Source organism: Cavia porcellus, unplaced genomic scaffold (genome assembly GCF_034190915.1).
Source record: "Cavia porcellus strain 051 isolate PalLab524CR breed Dunkin Hartley unplaced genomic scaffold, mCavPor4.1 scaffold_11, whole genome shotgun sequence".
NCBI classification, from domain to species: Eukaryota; Metazoa; Chordata; class Mammalia; order Rodentia; family Caviidae; genus Cavia; species Cavia porcellus.
The window spans coordinates 3,198,444-3,217,251 of record NW_026947494.1 but is presented as its reverse complement, the minus strand read 5'-3'; the positions used below and the strand labels follow the sequence as shown (position 1 = coordinate 3,217,251).

The 18,808-nt window shown below is 54.2% G+C and overlaps 1 long non-coding RNA gene across 1 annotated transcript; it reads left to right on the top strand.

Annotated features, from left to right (window-relative positions):
• Nucleotides 1–353: 353 nt before the first annotated feature.
• On the top strand, nt 354–3,812 carry LOC134477977 (uncharacterized). The gene is made up of 3 exons (XR_010050315.1): nt 354–478; nt 986–1,209; nt 3,313–3,812. It is a non-coding gene; the product is annotated as an uncharacterized LOC134477977 (long non-coding RNA).
• Nucleotides 3,813–18,808: the final 14,996 nt, after the last annotated feature.

Below are 18,808 nucleotides of genomic sequence, written 5' to 3'. Positions count from 1 at the left end.
GCAGCATTGTGGGTTCTCCTCAGTGTTGTTGTCTGGAGCCACCTGTTTTCCTGGAGGAGACTGTCACGCCGGCTCCCCTGATAGGAACTCAGCTGTTATCACAAGAGGAGCCCAGGGCCTGTTGCCGAGTGGCTGGGGTTCACTTTGGGGGAGCTCTGGTCCTTACTGTGCACATCACTTCCTGGTTCTGGAAGGAGAGATGTGTGCTGTTTAATCTCCAGGAGAAGCTTGTCATGTTGGCTTCCTGATATGAACTCAGCTATTCTCATCATTGGACGGTCTCGGGACCTCATTGTCATTGAGGATGACTGTAGTAATTTTGGGGGAGATCTGGTCCTTATTTTGAGTGTCACTTCTTGGCTCCAGTATAGAACCCTCAACCTACAGGCACAGATCCTTCCCCCCACTGGCATAGACTTTCTGGCTTCCACTGCTGACCTTTGGGCCGGTCCAGTGCAGATCCATAAAACAGACTTGCGTGAGTCATTGTCGTGGGCTCTGGGCCTCCAGTTGGACTTGTGAAGGCATTGCTGTGGGCTTGGGGTTTTCAGCTGGACTTATGCAGGTTATTGCCATGGGACTCAGGCCCTTGGCTAGGTGTTCTAGGTCTGTAGTGTGTGGACATATGCACTTTCTTTGTATTTGACTCCTTGGGTGACCATTATAAATCATACTGTAAATTATGTGTCCTGTATGTAATTGTTTTTGCAACCCCTGACTACACCAGGGGAGGTTTGCACTCTGGCCATCACTGGTCAGTCTTGGCTATGAGCTTTTACTGCTGTCTGAAGATGCTTCTCAGTTTCTCTGGAAGAGCTTTCATTCCCTGCACAGATTCAGCTGGGTAGAATTTAGCTGGAGCTCTTTGGAATCTCCCTCTTGGCACCCAGGAGTGCTGGGTGCCTGGGAAGTTCACGTGGGTTTGACAGCACATTTGGAACAGCTGGGAGTTCCTGCTGCCCCTCTTAACTGGTGTTGGTTTCAGTCGCTGGCAGAGTCAGGTCCGGACGCTCTGCCGACCCTGCGCAGTGTTAAGATGGCAGAAAACTACAGGAAGCACTTGAAAGTCATCCCGTCCCCTCGAGTCCACGGCGACAAGATGAGAAACACAGACAGATTACTCTGCACTCCCAGAAAGTACAGAAGCGTCCCAGGAAGCAGAGGAAACTGGCTCCACTGTGCAAGGCGGTGACACTGCTAAAGAGGAAGGTGACTGTGCTCGCACTGACTCGCAAACTCGTTTTAACCTACTCTCCAATCTGCCTGTTGCCCTGTGTCCCATATCCACTGACCCCAGGTTGGCTTCTGTGTCTATCTACACCTGCCACAGGCTGGGCGGGAAATCCCGCAGAGGCCACTGGCGTCTCCGGCTCGTCATCGTCTCACGGTTAAAACGAGAACAGGAAGGGCGATCTGAAAGACCAGCTGCAGGGATAAGATGAGCCGAGGGCGGAGTGTAGGTTTGCTTGGTTTTGTTGTTGAACTCAGGAAGGACGCGCCTGTATTCTGTGACAGGATCGGCACCATGCTACGTGTGTGGGAGCCAGGCCCTGCTAGGCACTGGGCCTCGGGTTATTAAATGCAAAGATAGAGAGGGAGAGATGCACGATAAATAGACAGATATAGGTAGACGGATAGACTCATAGATGATGGATGGATAGGTAGACATAGATGATGGATGGATGGATAGATACAGACAGATGATGGATGGATAGACATAGACAGATGCTGGATAGATATAGATAGATGAGGGACGGATGGATAGATATGCATAGATGATAGATGGATAGATAGATATAGACAGATGATGGAAGGATGGATAGACAGATAGATAGATGGATGATAGGGTCAGGCCCAGAGCTGGTCCTGTGCCTGCACTCACTGCTCTCCGTCATTTGATCTTTAAATGCTGGGAAAGGCAGTGCATAACCGTAAGTGTTGTGGAGAAAGATGATAGGAGCATTGAACAGCACATTCTCTTGGGGTCACGACCAAATCTTCTAGAAGAGTCACAGGCTCTTGGACTTGGGAGAGGCACAGTCCTCAGAAATGGGGACCCCTTGGCCCTGCGTTCATGGGGCTCCCTGCTGACGCTGAGCACCCCGCCCTTCTCGGTCCCTTCTTCTTTGGTACTGGTTGACTGTTCCGCCAGGGCCTTCTTCTGCGGGGCTTTTATCCACTAAAGGAAAAGCTGCCTTCCAAGCTCTTCAGTGCACCCTCTTGCCACCTGGGACCCACAAATCGCTTGCCTCAGCCTCCTGAACATTTGATCTCAGTAAATACTAGGGAAGGGTAGGGTTAAACCCTAAGAGCAGGCACCCAAAGCACGCAGTGTGTCCACAGTTGTGCGCCCTCTTGTGGCAGGTATTCTGATCTGCCGATAGTGGATGGGAGTTGGTTTATGTCCCAGGTAAAATTCTGGTATCACCTGTAGCACCCCATACTTCAACTTAAATAGAACAACAATACTGAAATATCCCTAAAACACAGTGTAGGGTAAACAGGAATTATAGAACTAATTTAAAGTGATTCTGATATAAAAATCTCAGGGGACCCAACATACACTTTATAGAGAGTCTGACCTATCGCTATATATTTCTACGCCAGGTCTAGCAGTGAGGATGCAGATCGAGCGTATGGGTTTCCATACAAATTCAAAGCATTGGATAATAGGAAGCAGGGAGACTGATCCTTCATAAAGAAGAGGGAGCCAAGAGAGGAGGAGAGGAGCATGGAGGGGTGGGAGGGGAAATAAAAATAATCCACATGCTGTTGTCATCAGAGGTTGTGAGGGGAACAATTTCAATCAGGACACAGGATTATAATAGTATTTATGATGGTCACCCAGAGTTAACAGAAGAAAGTGCAGGAAATCTGTCCGCAGCGCTAAAGACCCAGAATATTCAGCCAAGGGCCTGGATCCCACAGCAATGTCCTGCATGAGTCCAAATAAAAATATAGAGCTCATGACAGTGCCTCCCACGAATCCAGCTGGAGGTCTAGAGCCCATGAGAAGGACTCATGCCAGTTTCTTTTATGGATCCATGCCAGGAAGACCCAAAGGTCAGCGGTGGAAGCCAGAAAGACCATGCCAGCAGGGTGAAGGTGCTGTGTTGGTGGGATGAGGGTTCTACACTAGCTGAGAAGTCACACTCAAAATAAGAACCAGGGCTTCCCTGAAAAATACCACAGCCATCCTCAGTGACACTGAGGTCTCAAGCTCCTCCAATGATAAGAACAGTAAAGTACATGCCAGAAAGCCAGAGTGACAAGCTTCTCCTGGAGATTAAACAGTGCATGTCTTCCCCTCAGGAGCCAGGAAGGGATGCTGGATGCAAGGACCAGAGCTGCCCAAAGAGAACCACAGCCACTCTCCCCAACAAGGTCCCAAGCTCCTCTGATGGCGATGGTTGAACTCACACAGGGGAAGCTGGTCATGACGAGCTCCTCCAGGAGAACCAACGGCTCAGACGACAGCCCTCAGAGAAAGCCACAGTGCCCTGCTCTTCTCATCTCCTTTTATGCTGGTGACTTTCCTCAGGTGGGCTGTCTGCAGGCAGCACCATGCTGATGTAATTCAGCTGGTGCTAAATTGACCACCAGTTTTTAATCCATAACAGAGGTGTTACATCCACGGGCCGACTCCCCAGGATGGATCTTGTCATTATGTGCTTGCAGACATGGGTAACAACAGCAAACCTTGAAACAGGACAATCATCATCCAACCTGCTACCCAGGGCACAGAATTTACCCACCCAATGCAGTATCAGGTCATTCTGACGTCAGCTCCTTTTGATCTGCATTTATACAGGTTTCATTGTTACTCCTTCAAATATATATTCTAACTATAATTGAGCTTGGTTAAATTAAATTTTAAAAGTTAAAGACCCGACGAGACACACATGTTAACCTTACCTTTGCAGGTTCTATGGAAATGGAGATTTTAGTTTGTTTTTTCCAGAGGCTTCTCTACCAGATACCATTTCATGGATTCCCACCAACACTCTCCAAACTTCAGTGAACAGCGTGGGGCCCTCATTCTGGTGGATGAGCACTACGGAATGTGAGCCCAGAGCCTCCATCCTGATCTAGGTTTGGGGTGCACCTTCAAAGATCTGATCCCCAGGGATCTTTGGATCCTCCAGGTCCCCAAGAGCAATGGTGGGGAAAGGGTGTCGCACAGTCTGGGATGTGGGGGTTAGTCTGGCCCCAGGGGAGCTGTGATGGTGGCCTGACAAACAGCCCCAGCCCAGAGCCACCCCCAGGGAAGCCCTGCTCTTCCTGGATCCCACAGCAGGTGGCGCTGCCCCGGGGCTTTCCCTGGTGTTTCCTGGCTGCTGTGCCTGGCAGGCACTGGGCGGACTGGTGGGCCTTGAGGGGACAGCCAGCCGCCCTGGCTCTACGTTGGGGTGAGTCTCACACCCGGCACCTGCTCGCTGGACGGGCCTGCTCTCCTGTTCCCTTATTGCTCGGATCACCCTGCTGGCCTTTGGCACCTTCTGCTCCCTGGCTTCCCATGGCCTCTGCTGTTTCTGTCACTGCTTCGAGGCCTGCTTCCCCCTGAGGGCTCTCTTTCCTGCTGTGAGTCGGGGTGTCCCACCCCAGGCAGCTGCAGCAGCTGCTGTCCCCCAGCTCTCTGGGCTGACCCATGGGAGGGGGTGGCCGGCTCCCCACAGCCTGCTCCACACCCAGGGCGTCACCTCCTTCCTCCTTCCTCCTTCGCCCTGACTCTTTCACAGCCGTCCCCTACGGACGCAGATCTTTCCTGCGAGTTTGAGAAACATTGTCCCTTATCATGGCCGGGTGTCACTTTCTTAGAAGAATGAAAATAGATTCTAAAAACCAGTCTCCTCTTCCCCGTGCACACACACTTAACCTCTAGCCCGGTATCAGTTCATTTTCAATTTTCTTTCTTCGCAGTTGCTAGTCTTTAAAAAACTAAGAATAATAACTGAGTGCTCCGGCGGGCTGCTCACCTTTGGGTGACTTACTAATAAAATTGCCTCCGTTGTGAGTGTGATATTTTGAAGTTTTCGGTTTGGAACTCGCAGGAGAATGACAGCTGCATCTGCTTCCCGGGTTTTCTGGGGCTGGTGGCTTTCCTTCACTGCACAGAGAGGTCAGCAGGAGCACAGATGGCCACGTCCCCAGCATCTCCAGGCTCACTGGGGGATGATGGAAATAGCTGTGGAAATACACGTATCACTCAAGGGGAAGGCACACGCGTGTGCGCGCGCGCGCACACACACACACACACACACACACACACACACACACGCAGGGACCCCAGCGGAGCCATCCTGTAGGCATAGGAGGGAGGCAGAGGGGAGAGCAGAGCTGTGCATGAGGACAGTGTGGGCAGCGACAGCTGCAATCCATCTCAGGTGGCCCCTGACCCCCGGGCTTATTAAATTAAAAGTACTGGCACAGGAACGTAGGTGATGGTCACGCTCCGAGTAGGAATCAGGGGTTCATCTCCTGGCTCGTTCATGCATCAAGTCCCGCCCTCTGGAGGTGACAGTTATATGATCCCACTGAACTCCACCGTGAAGTCAGCGGTGCCCTGGAGCTTGCACGCTGGACATTTATCTTGCACTCGGCTCTGCAGGTCGCTAGGCTCTGCTTTTCTTCACTTGCATCTCCATTTGTTTTGTAAAATTCACCAGATCGCGCCAGCCCCACCCCTTCAGAGTACTGAATATTTCATGTGGAGTAGTAAGATTCCATCCACAGCTCTGTGGGGATGTAAGGAAGGATTCCCAGTGCCTGTGATCCCAGGTTCTGGGCAGCCTGCGGACCGGAGCTCAGAGCAGCCAGTGCACTGTGTCTCTGTCCAGCGTCTTGGCCCAGTCTCTGCCCAGTGCCAAGTTGCAGTTACAAAGCCCGCTGTCTAAGTGGCCCCGGCAGGTTGGTAGAAGGATGCTCAGCCCAGTCTGACGCCTCTTCCAGCCAGAGGCCAGTTCCATGTAGGGTGAGCGGCACAGACGCAGCTGGGCTCGGGCCCTGCCCAGGAGCAAGCAGGCTGAGGGCAGTGACCACTTGCTGGTCACATCTGTGACCACATTGTCCTGTCACTCAGATGCTCCCTGCATCAGTCCGGGTCCCCTCCTCTGGTGTCCAGGGCCTTGCACTGCCCTCTCTCAGATGACCTGAAGGGAGACCACCTGGGGCTCCTGCCTGGGTAGAGCAAGGGTGCCCATTGCTGGGCTCTGGTTTCCACTCTGTGCTGTCGATGACCCTCCTGTGCCACTCCCCAGGACCCTGAGCTTCAGCGGGCCCTGCTGAGGCCACAGTGTGGTCTCCTCCTCCTCGCATCCTTGGAGAGCCAGGGACACCTGCCCTGGGTGATGGGGATGGCACACAGCACAGCAGGGACAGGTCTCCAGTGGTTTCTAGGTCCCACGTGTCCACAGCCAGGGATGGAAGATGGACTATGCCATGCAGGGCCCTGCAGGGTCATGCTGGGGAGAAATGAGCAACAGAAAGTGTGCAAGGAGGTGGTGCCCTCCATCGGGGACAGCGCTGACTGCCTGCACCTGTCTGTGACGCTGACTGCTCCCCGGGGGAGCAGGAGCCCCGGTCCCTTCATGAGGAGCTGTTTGGGCAGGGGCCTGCTGCAAAGAGCAGGCTGGGGACCAGAACCCATAGTCAGCTTCCTCTGGCCCACTGACACCTCTAGATCTTTAGGAAGCACACAGCACATGGCCACCACCCTAGGTGCCCGTGCACTGCTGGCCATGATGTGGCCCTGTGCATGGGCATGGGCAGGTGGCAGGCTGGCTGGAGCGTGGACTGTAACTCACTCAGTGCTCTGAGCCTCCTACACTCCGCCCTTCCTTTGCAGCCCCTCCAAGGTAGAGCACAGAGATTAGGACCAGAAAGCCAGCGATGGTGCCCTTCAGTGGGCACCGCCATGGTTTCACGGGGTGGATGCCCTTCTGTGCGCTCTTTCAATGTCCACGTGTGGAAATCCCCGATCTTCAGGGCAGCTGAGGACATGAGCTCCCAGTCAGTCCCACTGAGTTAAAGGTGTTGGAGGCGGCTGTGTTCTTCAGAGCAGCAGCGAGGGTATGGGAAAGCCTTTCAGGAGACTTGGCCTGGCTGCTTGGGGCTGCAGTGGACCCACAGCCCCGGCCACTTGCAGCTCTGTAGGGCCCAGCCCCAGTATGAAATGACAGCTGTGGTTAGATGAGGGTGCACCAGGATGGGCACTGGGCCCAGGGATTGTGCCCAGTAAAAGAGCCTCTGCGGAGGTTGGCAGGGGAGGAGAAAGCCAAAGCTCATGGGGAAGACATGGCCACAGGCCGAGTAGGGTGGATGACAGTGTCCCCTGCAGCTGCCAGCAGCTCTGGATTCACACCTGCTGCCAGCCTGCTCTGGGTGCTGGCACTGCCCGTGTCACTGGCACCTGGCAGATCTGACAAGGGCACAGCCAAAGAGCCCAGAACCAGAAGGACCAGCTCAGGGTCCCACTGGCTGGGCCTCCTGCTTCGTCCGGTTGGTACCCCCTGCCCCTGAGGACAGGCAGGCTTCTTCAACAGCCAGGACTTCTCCAGCCTTGCAAGGGTCACGAGCAGACTCGCAGGCCCAGGTTTTCCTCCAGACGCCTGACAAGAACCGCGCAGCACTGAGGTCTGCAGTCCTCTTCCAGCGTTACAGCCGTCATTTCTGCTGACCCAATAAGCCTGCGTCCTCTGACATGGGGAAAACCAACCTGAAGACTTTGAAGACGCTTGAATGGCAAACAAAACACAGCAATTTCCTAAACACAGGGCAGCGAGAGGGTTTTGAGACATACGCAGGCGAATGTCCCATCAGAAAGCATTGTCCTGCAGGGGCCTGGTTAAAAGAGACCCTGAAAGGGTCCCACCCCAAGTGGCCTATTTTAGACCCGCGGTCCTCTGCTGCCCTCTGGCGGCTGCCTCTGGAAGAGCTTGTGTGAGCCCGCGGTGTGGCAGCCCCGGATTTTACAGGAATGTTTTCCACAGCCTGTGCAGTGGGTTTGCTGAGGGAACACCTTAATATTTGCCTGAAGGCAGGGGGACCCCAGTTCTGCTTCCCCAGGATGGAGCCGGGGTTTCCAGGACGTGCAAGGCTTTCAGTATTAAAATCAGGCAGTTTGGGCAACCTGGGACCAGTCAGTCCTGAACTGAGAGAGGCAAGTTCCTTAATTAGGGCAGATGCCTCCTGTTTGGTTTCATGTGCAGATTAATGACCTGTCTGGCAGAACACAGCCAACAAAAGTACCACAGGAGATCGAAAAGCCCAGACACAGGGCGCAGGATGTCTGAGACTCACCCTCCCGGTCGCCACCACCGATTACCACGTGCTGGCACTGGCGGGGCACTCAGGGCAGGGGCTTTGAGCCAGCTTCTGCAGGTGCTTGAAGGCATTCATACAGGGTGGGGGCTGCCCAAGGCTGGTTAACCCCCCACTCTGTGCCTTGACTTCGGTTCTAGGAGGTGGGGGTGGGCACAGACCTGTGCCTGCCGCAGGCCTGCCCAGATAGGCTTCTCCGTGAGCGCCTGCCCTGCTGCTCTCCTACGGCAGCCCCCACCCTTGGGGGAGGTACCCCATAGTCTGTAACCTGCAGCCGCCGAGCGACGCGTGGAGGCCTGGCCTGAAGTGTGGGCTCGGGGCCATGCGGGTGGCTGGACCTGTGCCGGCCCAGGACTGGCCAGACTTCCTCCCACCAAGCTGTGAGCCCCCACTTGGCCCCTCAGTCTGGTCAGACCTCAACCCTACAGCTGGACCAGCTGGAATGGTCGGACCTGCACCCCACTCGCCCTGCTGGCTGGACTGGCCATGCATCTGCACTGCACGGAGGGCCGTGTTTCCTCCACCACAGCAGCTGTGGTCCTGGCCCAGCCTCTCCCCAGCCTGTCCCCCTGTGTGCCTTCATCACAGTTCCTGCCCCTCTGAAAGCCACAAGGCTGATGCAGAATCCTTTCTTTTGAGCCTCCATAAAAAGAAATAAAAGTTTGCTGGGGGAATACTGAAAAGTGACACCAGCTCACACCGTTCACAGCAGTTCAGTGTATGCTGGGGTCACACACATGGTCTCTGACATCCTGGAATGCCATGAGGGCCAAGGGATAAAAGAGGCGACTCTGCTTGGGGATCATGTTCCCCAGAACAGTAGTCCCACACTTCCTGGGGAACAGGAGCTGGGTAAAGGAGAGCCCGGGCCCCTGGTCACTGTGGGGCATGGAGTGGACACCGGATTCCCTCACCTGCATTGCTCACCACAGGGGACAGGATGATGGCCCCAGGGGGTAGCTGCGGACACGGCTGGGGAAGGGGAAGCTGCTGCTCGGGTGCACAGAGCAGGGACGGGACATGGGCAGCAGCAGCCAGGGGGACTGCAGGATGCTGGTCTTGAGCCCTTGGGGTGTGAGGACACGAGCTAGCGTCCTTTACAGGGCTGGGCAAGCAGCAGGCAGGGGCTGCCACGCAGGTCAGAGCATCAGTGATGCCAGCAGGACAGGCCGGTGAGCCTGCAGTCACTGGGCAGCAAAGCCATCGCTTCAGAGAGCCTTCCAGAAAGAAACTTTCCATTAGAAGAGAGAGGAAAGAGCCAACGGATGTTTACAAATGTGAAAGCGATTAGTTTTTAAAATCGCCCTTGCTGAAGTGTGGGCTGCTGACCTCACGTCACTGGGTCACTCGTCACCTGGTCAAGGCGTAGGCAGCTGCAGGTGGTTGAGCCCAGAGGGGCTGGCCGGGTCCTTGCAGCCTGCACACCCGCAGCTGGCTGAAACCAGGAGAGGATGAGGAGCAAAGCCGGAAGGTCAGGAAGTGCACAGGGCAAGGGGAGCGGATGCCCGCCCGGGGGGGGAGGGCTGGGTCACAGGGTGCATCTGAGCTGTGACCAAAACACTGCCAGCTCCCGCCCCTCACCTCACACCGCTGTTCCTGCCACTCTGGGAGCAGTGCTGGAGCTCTCTCCTGAGGATCTCGGTTGTGCTGTCCTGTCTGCCTCCTCCTCCTGAGTGGATTCAAAACCTTGACCTTCCATGGTCATTCTGACTCTGAGAAGGGCCGGAAGTCACCAGTGTCCAGTGTGGTGAAGCTGAGGGTCCGCCTCCCACCTCGTGAGCCCCCCTTCTGCTGTGTAGCATCGGAACAGCGGCTCCCACATTTTCAGGCACACCCGGTATAGACGAGGAGCGGACTCCTGATTGTCCCTGCGGGTTGTAGAGGTGTGTCCCTGGGGCCTCTAGCTAGCCGCTTTCCCCCTCTCTCCACCTCTGGTCTGCTCGGCTTCCTGGCCACCGTGAGCTAAGTATCTTCCTTCCATCACACCCATCCCCATGTTGCTTCTGCTTTGGAACCAGCTGACCATTGACCTCCTTTCCTTTAGGAAAAGTGGGTGCCTGGAATTTTGTTCTGGGTGTGTGTAAGCTGATTTACACAACTTTTGGATGACCTGGAAGCCCAGGCAACCTATGTGTATCTCAAAGGAAGTCTCAAGTGCTGGCCTTCCTGAAACACAGTCCCCTGCCTGATAGGACACTGAATTCCTCCTGTGACAGGACCCTGACCAAGGTTCAGTGGGTGTTGATGCCATCCCTGGAGAAATGTTCCCTGAGCTCCTAACCCTCTCCGGTCTTATGCAAGGTCTTGTCCCTTGAGGCTTGCTCTCTCTGAGGACACAGAGTAGTGGGTCACGTTAGCAGACATGGGTAAGTCTGCTACCAGAGACCAGGGCCAGAGCTCCGAGCTGATGACCACCTGTCACTGGTTTGGCCCTGTCACTAGTTCACCCACTTTCCCAAGCAGTGAGGACACAAAAGCTGTAGAATCTGGTGTTTTTCCTAATTACCCTTTCTGTTTCAGTGTGAGGAGACTATAGAAACTATGAGATTATAGAAGAAGGATCAGTGTGATGAGATTCAGTGTTTCCCTCCCTGCATGACCCAGGGAATTATTGTGACAGAGGCTTCCAGTACCTGGGGACACTGGTGGAGGGAATGGCTCCCCAGGGGTGGGAGCACGGCCTGGGGACAGTAGGTTAAACAGAGACCCTGACACTGCTGTCCTGGAGGGTAAAGTGCTCCCTGGGTGCCCTGGCCAGTGCTGCTGTCTCTGGACCACTCTCCCTCCGAGGTGGGGCCAAGTGTCCTCCCCTGGGATGCTGCGGGCGGGAGGGAAGCACGTGGGCCTTTCCACCAAGACAGAGCGGTGCAAGGGCAAGGGTGTGCGTGACTTCTGATGAGGCTAGTAGAGAACGCAGCTTCCCCGGCTCCCAGGACAGTCACAGGAGGATCCCGGGGACCCTGTCTCAAGGAGAGGACCACAAAGGTGAAAGCTAGGCTGAGCCCAGGACTGGAGTCCAGCAGCTTGGCCTGCAGATGTGTGGGTAAAACCATACTTGAGGGCTCCAGCCCCATCTGAGGCGCAGGGGTGGGGTCAGAGACGAAGCCCTGGATGCTTTGTCCGAACTTCTGGGCCACAGAACCCATGGGCACAGCGACATGGTTGTTAATGCCATCCATCCAGGAAAGCTGGTTACACTGTGACATATAACAGGAACAGTGATGAGCCAGGGGACACTGTGTCACATGACAATGCCCAGGGGCCAGACAGTGCCCAGTCAGAACTGTCCACAGCTCCACCTGCAATTGGGATTCTCACAGATGTGTGAAGAGCATCTTGGGAGAGATGAGATGGGTGGCTTTGGAAACCCTCAGGAGGGCTGCACTCACCTGTTGCTCGGTTCCCTTCCCCACCCAACTGAGGCCACATGGGCAGGGCAGGAGGAACAGGGACCTCCCAGGAGGTCAGCCGAGGGGGCACAGGGACGGGGAGGCCTCATCTGAAGGATCAGTAGCTTAAACAGACTGCACAGTGGAGCGGTCTGCCAGGTGCGTTTGCCCTGGCTGACTGTTCTCACTGTGCTGTGGCCTGGGTTTCCTTCCGCAGGGTGACCGTGTGGACCACGGACCAACTGTGAGGCTCGGGCTGGGCCAGGATCCTGTGGGCGGGGCCGTGGCTGGAGGCTAAATGAAGACCACAGTTTGTTGTGGACTTGAATAATCTCCGTCTACTCTCCTGAAAATCTATAATCATGTGCAGATATTTTCTTTTATTTTATGTGAAAATAAAACTAAATTTCATGACAAAATAAGAAGAGACTAGGAATAGTTAATACACTGCTTATCATTATCTTTAGAGTAGTTAAAGTACAAGACAGAGACATACACGACTCTCTTACAGGTAACAGCACAAAGTCTTCTCAGTGAACCAAGAGAAAGTAATAGTGTGAATGAGATGAATTAGCACAGAATGCATCCTTACACCGAGCTGCAGCTGGTCTTTCCCCCCCTGACTCCTTCCGTGTGTGTCCATAGGGTGAGGGCATTCCTCTGGAGCTGTGCGGCTGTCTGTGTTAGTCTCAGGAAGCTGCACCCCAAATGCCTGAGACTGATACCCAGTAGGCCGTTGCCTGCAGTCCCCACTTGGACCCACGGCCTCCTGAGGGCGGTTTTCTTCCTGCAGTGCCCACGTTGTTTGTTTTGGTTTCCATCACTGTGCACCATCCCCACTCACTGCCAGCTTTCAGGACACCGGTGTTCCCAGCAGGGTGGCCTAAGTTTAGGTTTACCTGTGCCTTCCCTTTCTTTTAAATCCACGTGTCCTTTAAGGGGTCACATCACTTAAATATGTAGATCAGGTTTCTGTGGCATGTGTCATTGGTGAGTATGAATGGAGTAAGGTCCTGGGCCGGGCTCTGCGTGCCCCAGCTTCTGCCAGCTTCTCTCTGTGAGCTGGAAAGTGGACAGGACCCCTGCACTGGGCTTGCCAGTCCAGGGCTCTGATGGGGCAATTTCTCTGCCTGAGCTGGTGCGATGGCTGTGATTCTGGCTCAGAGTTTAGATGAGAGAGGGGCTGATATGGGCACGAGTGAAGGAATCGTCCTACGGTGCTCGGGCTCTGCAGACGGCTCTTCTGCTCTGAGCTCCAGTCCAGGTGGCTTTGTGTACCTGGGATCATGGACAGCGCCACCTGTGACTACAGCCAAGCATTTGCACTGGGGCCCCTGGGACGTGTCTGAGCCTGTGATCCTGGTGTCCCAGTGTGATGAAGCAGATATTGTCAATAGATATAATTCATTGGAGGAGTAAATGGACATTTTATAAAAACAGCAAAAAATATTATACATAAAAATTGCAACACAGGCTTTATTTATTTGATACTGAGGACAGAAGTCAGGGATTTTGCAAATTCTCAACCCATTAAAATTTTGAAACAATGTTAGGGATCTTCCTAAATTACTAAAGCACTCAGACTAGGCTGGAACTTACGACCTTCCTACCGCTTTGTGGAGGGCTGGGAGGACACCAGCACACATGCTCTTTTTTCAGTGTTAGTCAGGTCTGGACCAGACCCCTCTGCTCTCGTCCATCCTCCACAGCAAGCTTCCGAATAAGATCCTGAACCTCCACTCTTTCCCCCAGCTGCTCCGCCTTCTTCAGGCTGGGCAGGGCTCTTTTATTTCCAGACCCAGCCATCTTCCCAGCTCAGCAGTGCCCCTAGTGGTGCGTGGAGGGAAGGCGGCGAACGTTGCCTTGCTTAAGGGCTGGTTGTTTAAGATTCTTTCTCAGAAGAGCAAACCTCCTTTGTGGTACAGATGCACCTGTCAGTGCCTTCTCAACCGTGAGGTCTGTGGAGAGCTTTGCCAAGGGAGAGGCACCCGGCACTAAAGAGGTGCAGTTAGAGGCTTTGAGGGATTTTTAAAAATCTTTTCTTTTTTTGGATTTTTACTATTTTTACTAGATCATATCTTCATTTTGTAAAATAAAATAAATGTTTTTTCATATTTATTCAAAATAGATGCATCAGGGAAATGGAGAAACAGCACATTCCTCACGGGACCGCTGATTTTCAGCATCAAATGAGATCTTGCATAAAGTGGTTAGCACGGAGCCCAGGAGCTGGTGAGTGATGAGTGGCTGTCACTCATCAGAGACGTCCCGGGTTTCCTGTTCCATCAGGACATCCGGGGTGGGACTAGGAAGCCCCTGTCCCTGAGCAGCAGCTCAGTTTTGGCTTTATCAGAGCCACCCCAGGGCCAGGCTCCCAATGACAAAGCTCTTTGGCGTGGTGGCCTTTGCCTGGAAACCTCCCAAGCACATGGGTCTTCCCCAAGGCACACTGCCAGTGCCGGCGGAGAAGAGATTGTCCCCTGTCAGCTGTGTACCAGGCAGGATCAGGCCCTGCAGTCCAGGCCGTTGGGGACAAACCGGAAGAGCGGTTGAGTCACTGCTGTGTTGGACCAGCTTCTCCCCTGGAGCACCGGGGGTGTGTTCTGTGCCCTGCCTGAGCAGGGGGAGCTGCAGATCATGGAACATCATTTTGATGCAAGATGTTCAAGGAGAGTCTTTGGTTGCCATGGGGACAAGGGTCTCCTGGGGAAGCTGTACAGGCACTTGGAGTTGGCTAGAAGAGCAGGGCTGAGGTCCTTGAGGAGGACGCCGTGTGCCTTGAGCCTTCCTCCCCGCCCATTTGCTGCACGATTTTAGAAGTCCCGAGAATGGCCGCACTTCACCCATTTACCTACTTCCGGCCAGCCTCAGGATGGGTATGGTTGGGCACTCTTGTGCTGCAATCATGACAGAAGGCGCCAGTTCTCTCTCCACTGGTGCGAAGCTGATTTTATCACGGGCTTCGGGCTGCTTAGGGGAGTCGGGACAGCCATGCCTCAGCCCACTTGGCAGCCATCTACCCTGCACCCGTGTGCTTTGTCTAGACACTCGTCTGTCTCTTAGGCTCACTGCTCCCCTTGGTCTCTGAACTCCTCAGGTTCTTCATGCTTCTGTCCATGCAAGAGGCCCCAGATGCACTCTTTCCTTAGAAAACACCTGGAAACTGACTTTGGCTGAGTCCATACAATAGGCGCCACAACCTTCACCAAAACGGTCAGTGGTGCTGGGGTCTCAATGTTTGTTACCCCCAAATTTCATGTGCTGAAATCCTAACCCCAGCATAGTGGAACCAAGAGGGGGGCTCGGGAGATGATCACACTATGAGGATGGAGCCCCGATAATGGGATGCCCTTCCCTGCAGGGCAGTCCCAGGAAGCAGATAGTCTTCCTGAGCCAGCGAAGTGTGACAGAACACTGGGTCTGGGGGTGCCTGGGAAGTCTGAGAAATAAATTTACCTCCTTTTCCACTACTCAGTGGGATTTTGTTATAGCAGCTGAAACCGACTGAGGAAGGATTTTCCATCTCTGTCTTTCCAGCATCTCCCCACCATTCAAGCAGATGGTTTCAGAACACATTTGTTATGTATTATGTTGTATCGGCCAGCTTCTGCTCCCTGGGACAATATGTTTCATGCATATTTAAGGAGGTGAGGTTGATGTTAGCTCACAGTTTTAGAGGGTTCAGTCTGTGGTCACCTGGCTCCCAGGTAGAAGTGTGGACAGGTGTGGTGGAACAAATCTGCTCCACTCTTGGAAGGCAAGGAAGAGAGAGGTGAGCTCTGGGGGCCAAGATACCACCTCTCAGGTCCAGCCCCAGTGACCACCACCACCCGAGGTCCCCTCTAGTAGCACATCCAGCTGTGAACTCCCCAGTAGACTCACCCACTGAGTATGGTGCTCCCATGAGCTGGTCACCTTTGGAAGTCTAACTCTGAGCACATGAGACTTTGGGAGGACCTTTTAGTTCTCAAGCCTAACACACACTCTCCTAGCATACGGGGGAGGCAGGCTGAAGTTCAGGAGAACTGGAGCCAAAATTAAGCACAAGAAGCTGACCTCACGAATTCACCTTCTGAGGGTTACACAAACCTTCATCAACTAATAATTACAGCAAAGTACATTCAGGAATAGACTCTGCAGCTGTGAAGGAGCAGATCCCCAGAGGAGGTGATGAAGAACCTCCAGGTGGTGGACGTGGCTGAGACTTCAAGGTCAAGAAAAGAGAGCCAGGTGTGGAAGAGCAGAGGCGTCCTTTCTGCTCTTGGGTAGTGGACGTGGACACTGGAAGACACTGCGGTTGTGGGAGGCGGGGTGCACCTGGTAAAAAGCTCCAGACAGGAGGTGGGATCCACAGAGGAGCAGAGGGCAGGAGAACCAAGCACCAGGGCTGCACGGTCACATGGGACAGGCTTTACCCTCAGGGTACACATGCAAGCGAGGGGCAGGGATGAAGGCCTCCAAGCTGGGGCCAGGCTGGCGATGCAGGGCAGGAAAGGGATGAGGAGGTTTGGGGCTGACTGTGCTGAGGAGAAGCAGGAGTGGCAGAGGAGGCGGGGACAGCAGCAGTGCCTGACCAAGTGACCCCAGCTGCGCACTGGGTCCTTGAAGACCCAGGGGAGGAGGGGCTTGGGCCTACCCTTGCTGAGTGGAGGTGTCTGTAGGGTTCCCCTGAGGTGATGCTGATGAGCACTGTGAGGTGAGGGCCGGACTGGACGCAGCCACACACACAGCTCACTGCCCTGCGCTGAAATTGCCCACAGCTGAGGGTGCGTGTGTATCTACGGCTGGCAGAGGATTGCACAGAACCTGCTGGGCTACGGTCCACTCCCAGTGTGCTCCCAGCAGAGGTGGAACAGGGGCAGACAGGGGTAGGCTGTGTAGAGGAGTCTCTCCAGCCCAGTGAGTTGGGGCCAAAGATCCCAGGAGCGTGGGTGGGTCAGAGATTTGCCTGCTGAGTGGTTTCTTTAAGTAGCACCTGTGGGTGGTGTCCAGAGAAGGCCATATAAAGCACAGAGAGGGAAACAGAAGCCGCCAGCTGTGTCCCAAGGGTGTGGAGGACCAGGCTCCAGCCATGGTGAGGAGGAGATGGATGCTGGGGTTTGGGGGTTGAAGGCTGCGGGCACCCCATCTGCTCTGTCCTGCCTCTCTCAGCATGGCCAGCAGTTGTAGACAGAACCTCCATGGTGGTGGTGAAGCCCCCAGGCTATGTGCTGGGGGACTCTGAGCTCACAGGGAGTCTCCGTGTCACCCCCTGCTGCCCCTGTCCCTCTCTGCTGCCCATGTGCTCCAGGTCCGGCCAAGCTAGTGGAGAAGGCCTCCCCGCATCTGCAGGTCTCAGTCCACATCCAGAGCCACCTCTCTCTCACTTTGTCTAACTTCCAAATAAAAACGAAGGACGTGACCGCCCCTGCTCACCGTGAAGCACTCTCCTTGGGGAACAGAACCCTCACAGAACATGATGGACCGGACTCGGTCTCCTTGACACTGCAGGGTCCTTGGTGCTGCTGCCTCCTGCCAGGGCTGAGGCACTGGTGCCCCCTTTGATGATGCAGAGCTTAGGCTGCAAGATACAGCTGGGGCTACAGGGTTTCCTTTGTTAGTAGCAGGGCAACTCCATGGGCTGATGCAGTAGGCAGAAGAACCCTGAGACCCTCAGCCTCGGGTCCTCCCGGTCATCACTGTCCGCCCTGCTGGGCTGTCTGAACTAGCCCACAAACTTCATGCAGAGAGATTTATTTGGGCTCCCGGATGAGCAGGTTTGGGTCCATGTTTGGCAGGCTGCTGGGCACAGAGGTGGGGAAGAGGGGTCTGGCGGAGGGAAGCTGCTCGCGTCATGATGGCCAGGAAGTAAGGGGAGTAAGGTGGAGGGTTAGGGTTAGCAAGCCGCCATGCAGTGTGTGGTTTGCTGCTCATTTTGCATCTATGACTTTGCACCCCCTGAGGTCCCCAGGGTGAGGTAGGAGGCTCTGCCAGGCCGGTGGCTTAGAACCACTGCCTCGGGGTTCTGGAGGCTGGGAGTGCGAGACCCCGGTGTTCTCAGAGTTTCCTCCCTTGGAGGCTTCGAGGGAGAACCTGCCCAGGCCCACCCTTTACTTCTGGCATCTGGGGGTCCCTCCACCTCCACCACAGTTCTGCTTTCCCTGCACCTCTGCCTAGGTCCCCTTCTACAGGGCACTGGCCGGTCCAGTGAGGGGCCCCACACCCCTGTGTGCCCTCCTTCCGCTCATCACACTGAAGTGGCTCTATCTCAAGATGCAGTTGCATTGTGAGGCGGTGGGGGCCAGGCCCTGCTTTGCTGGGTTCTGGGGAGCACAATTCATTGTGTTATTCTAATATCCAACCTAGGATCTGACGCTGGAAAATCCACTTCATATCAAAGAGTTGAGATATGAGCTTGGACCTGCTGGACTCTCTGTCCTTCTCTCTGTCTCTGACTCTATCTCTGTCTCTGTCTCTGTCTCTGTCTCTCTCTGTCTCTGTCTCTGTCTCTGTCTCTCTGTATCTGTCTCTGTCTCTCTCTCTCTCTCTCTCTCTCACTTCCTATTGACTATGTGGAAAGGCTCCTTAGTTACATGTGCTTTTAACTCACTAAACGATCACTCTCTGGAAGAGCCAGTACAAAAAGATTGCTCATGATTGCATGATTAAAGTGATGACACTGTCAGTAATATATTTGGTACAATTATTGTGTTAATCAAAAACATATTTTTAAATGTTTGGAAGTAGAAATGCTGACTATTCGAATTTGATCCTGCACTGTACACATGCAGCAGTTTATTATGCTTCATCCAATAAATACGTACTATTAAGGTAATAAAGAAAAATGAAACGGATGTATAATTGTAAAATGTAGAAACTAGGAAAGTGATTGTAACCTATCAGGGCGGAATATTGTGTGACGGTGTTGGCTCCCAGTCCAGCAGAGGGCGCTCCAGGACAAGTTTTGTACACATAGTTGGTGTTCAGAGCATCAGGAGAGGAGCAAACCAGCTAGAGCTCCCCCTGTGCGCGTCAGGGATGCCTGCAGCTTCTTCCAAAAGAAAAATAAAGGCTGCTACCTCCGCAAACAGCGCCACGTCAGTGTTTTTACCTCCAGGCTT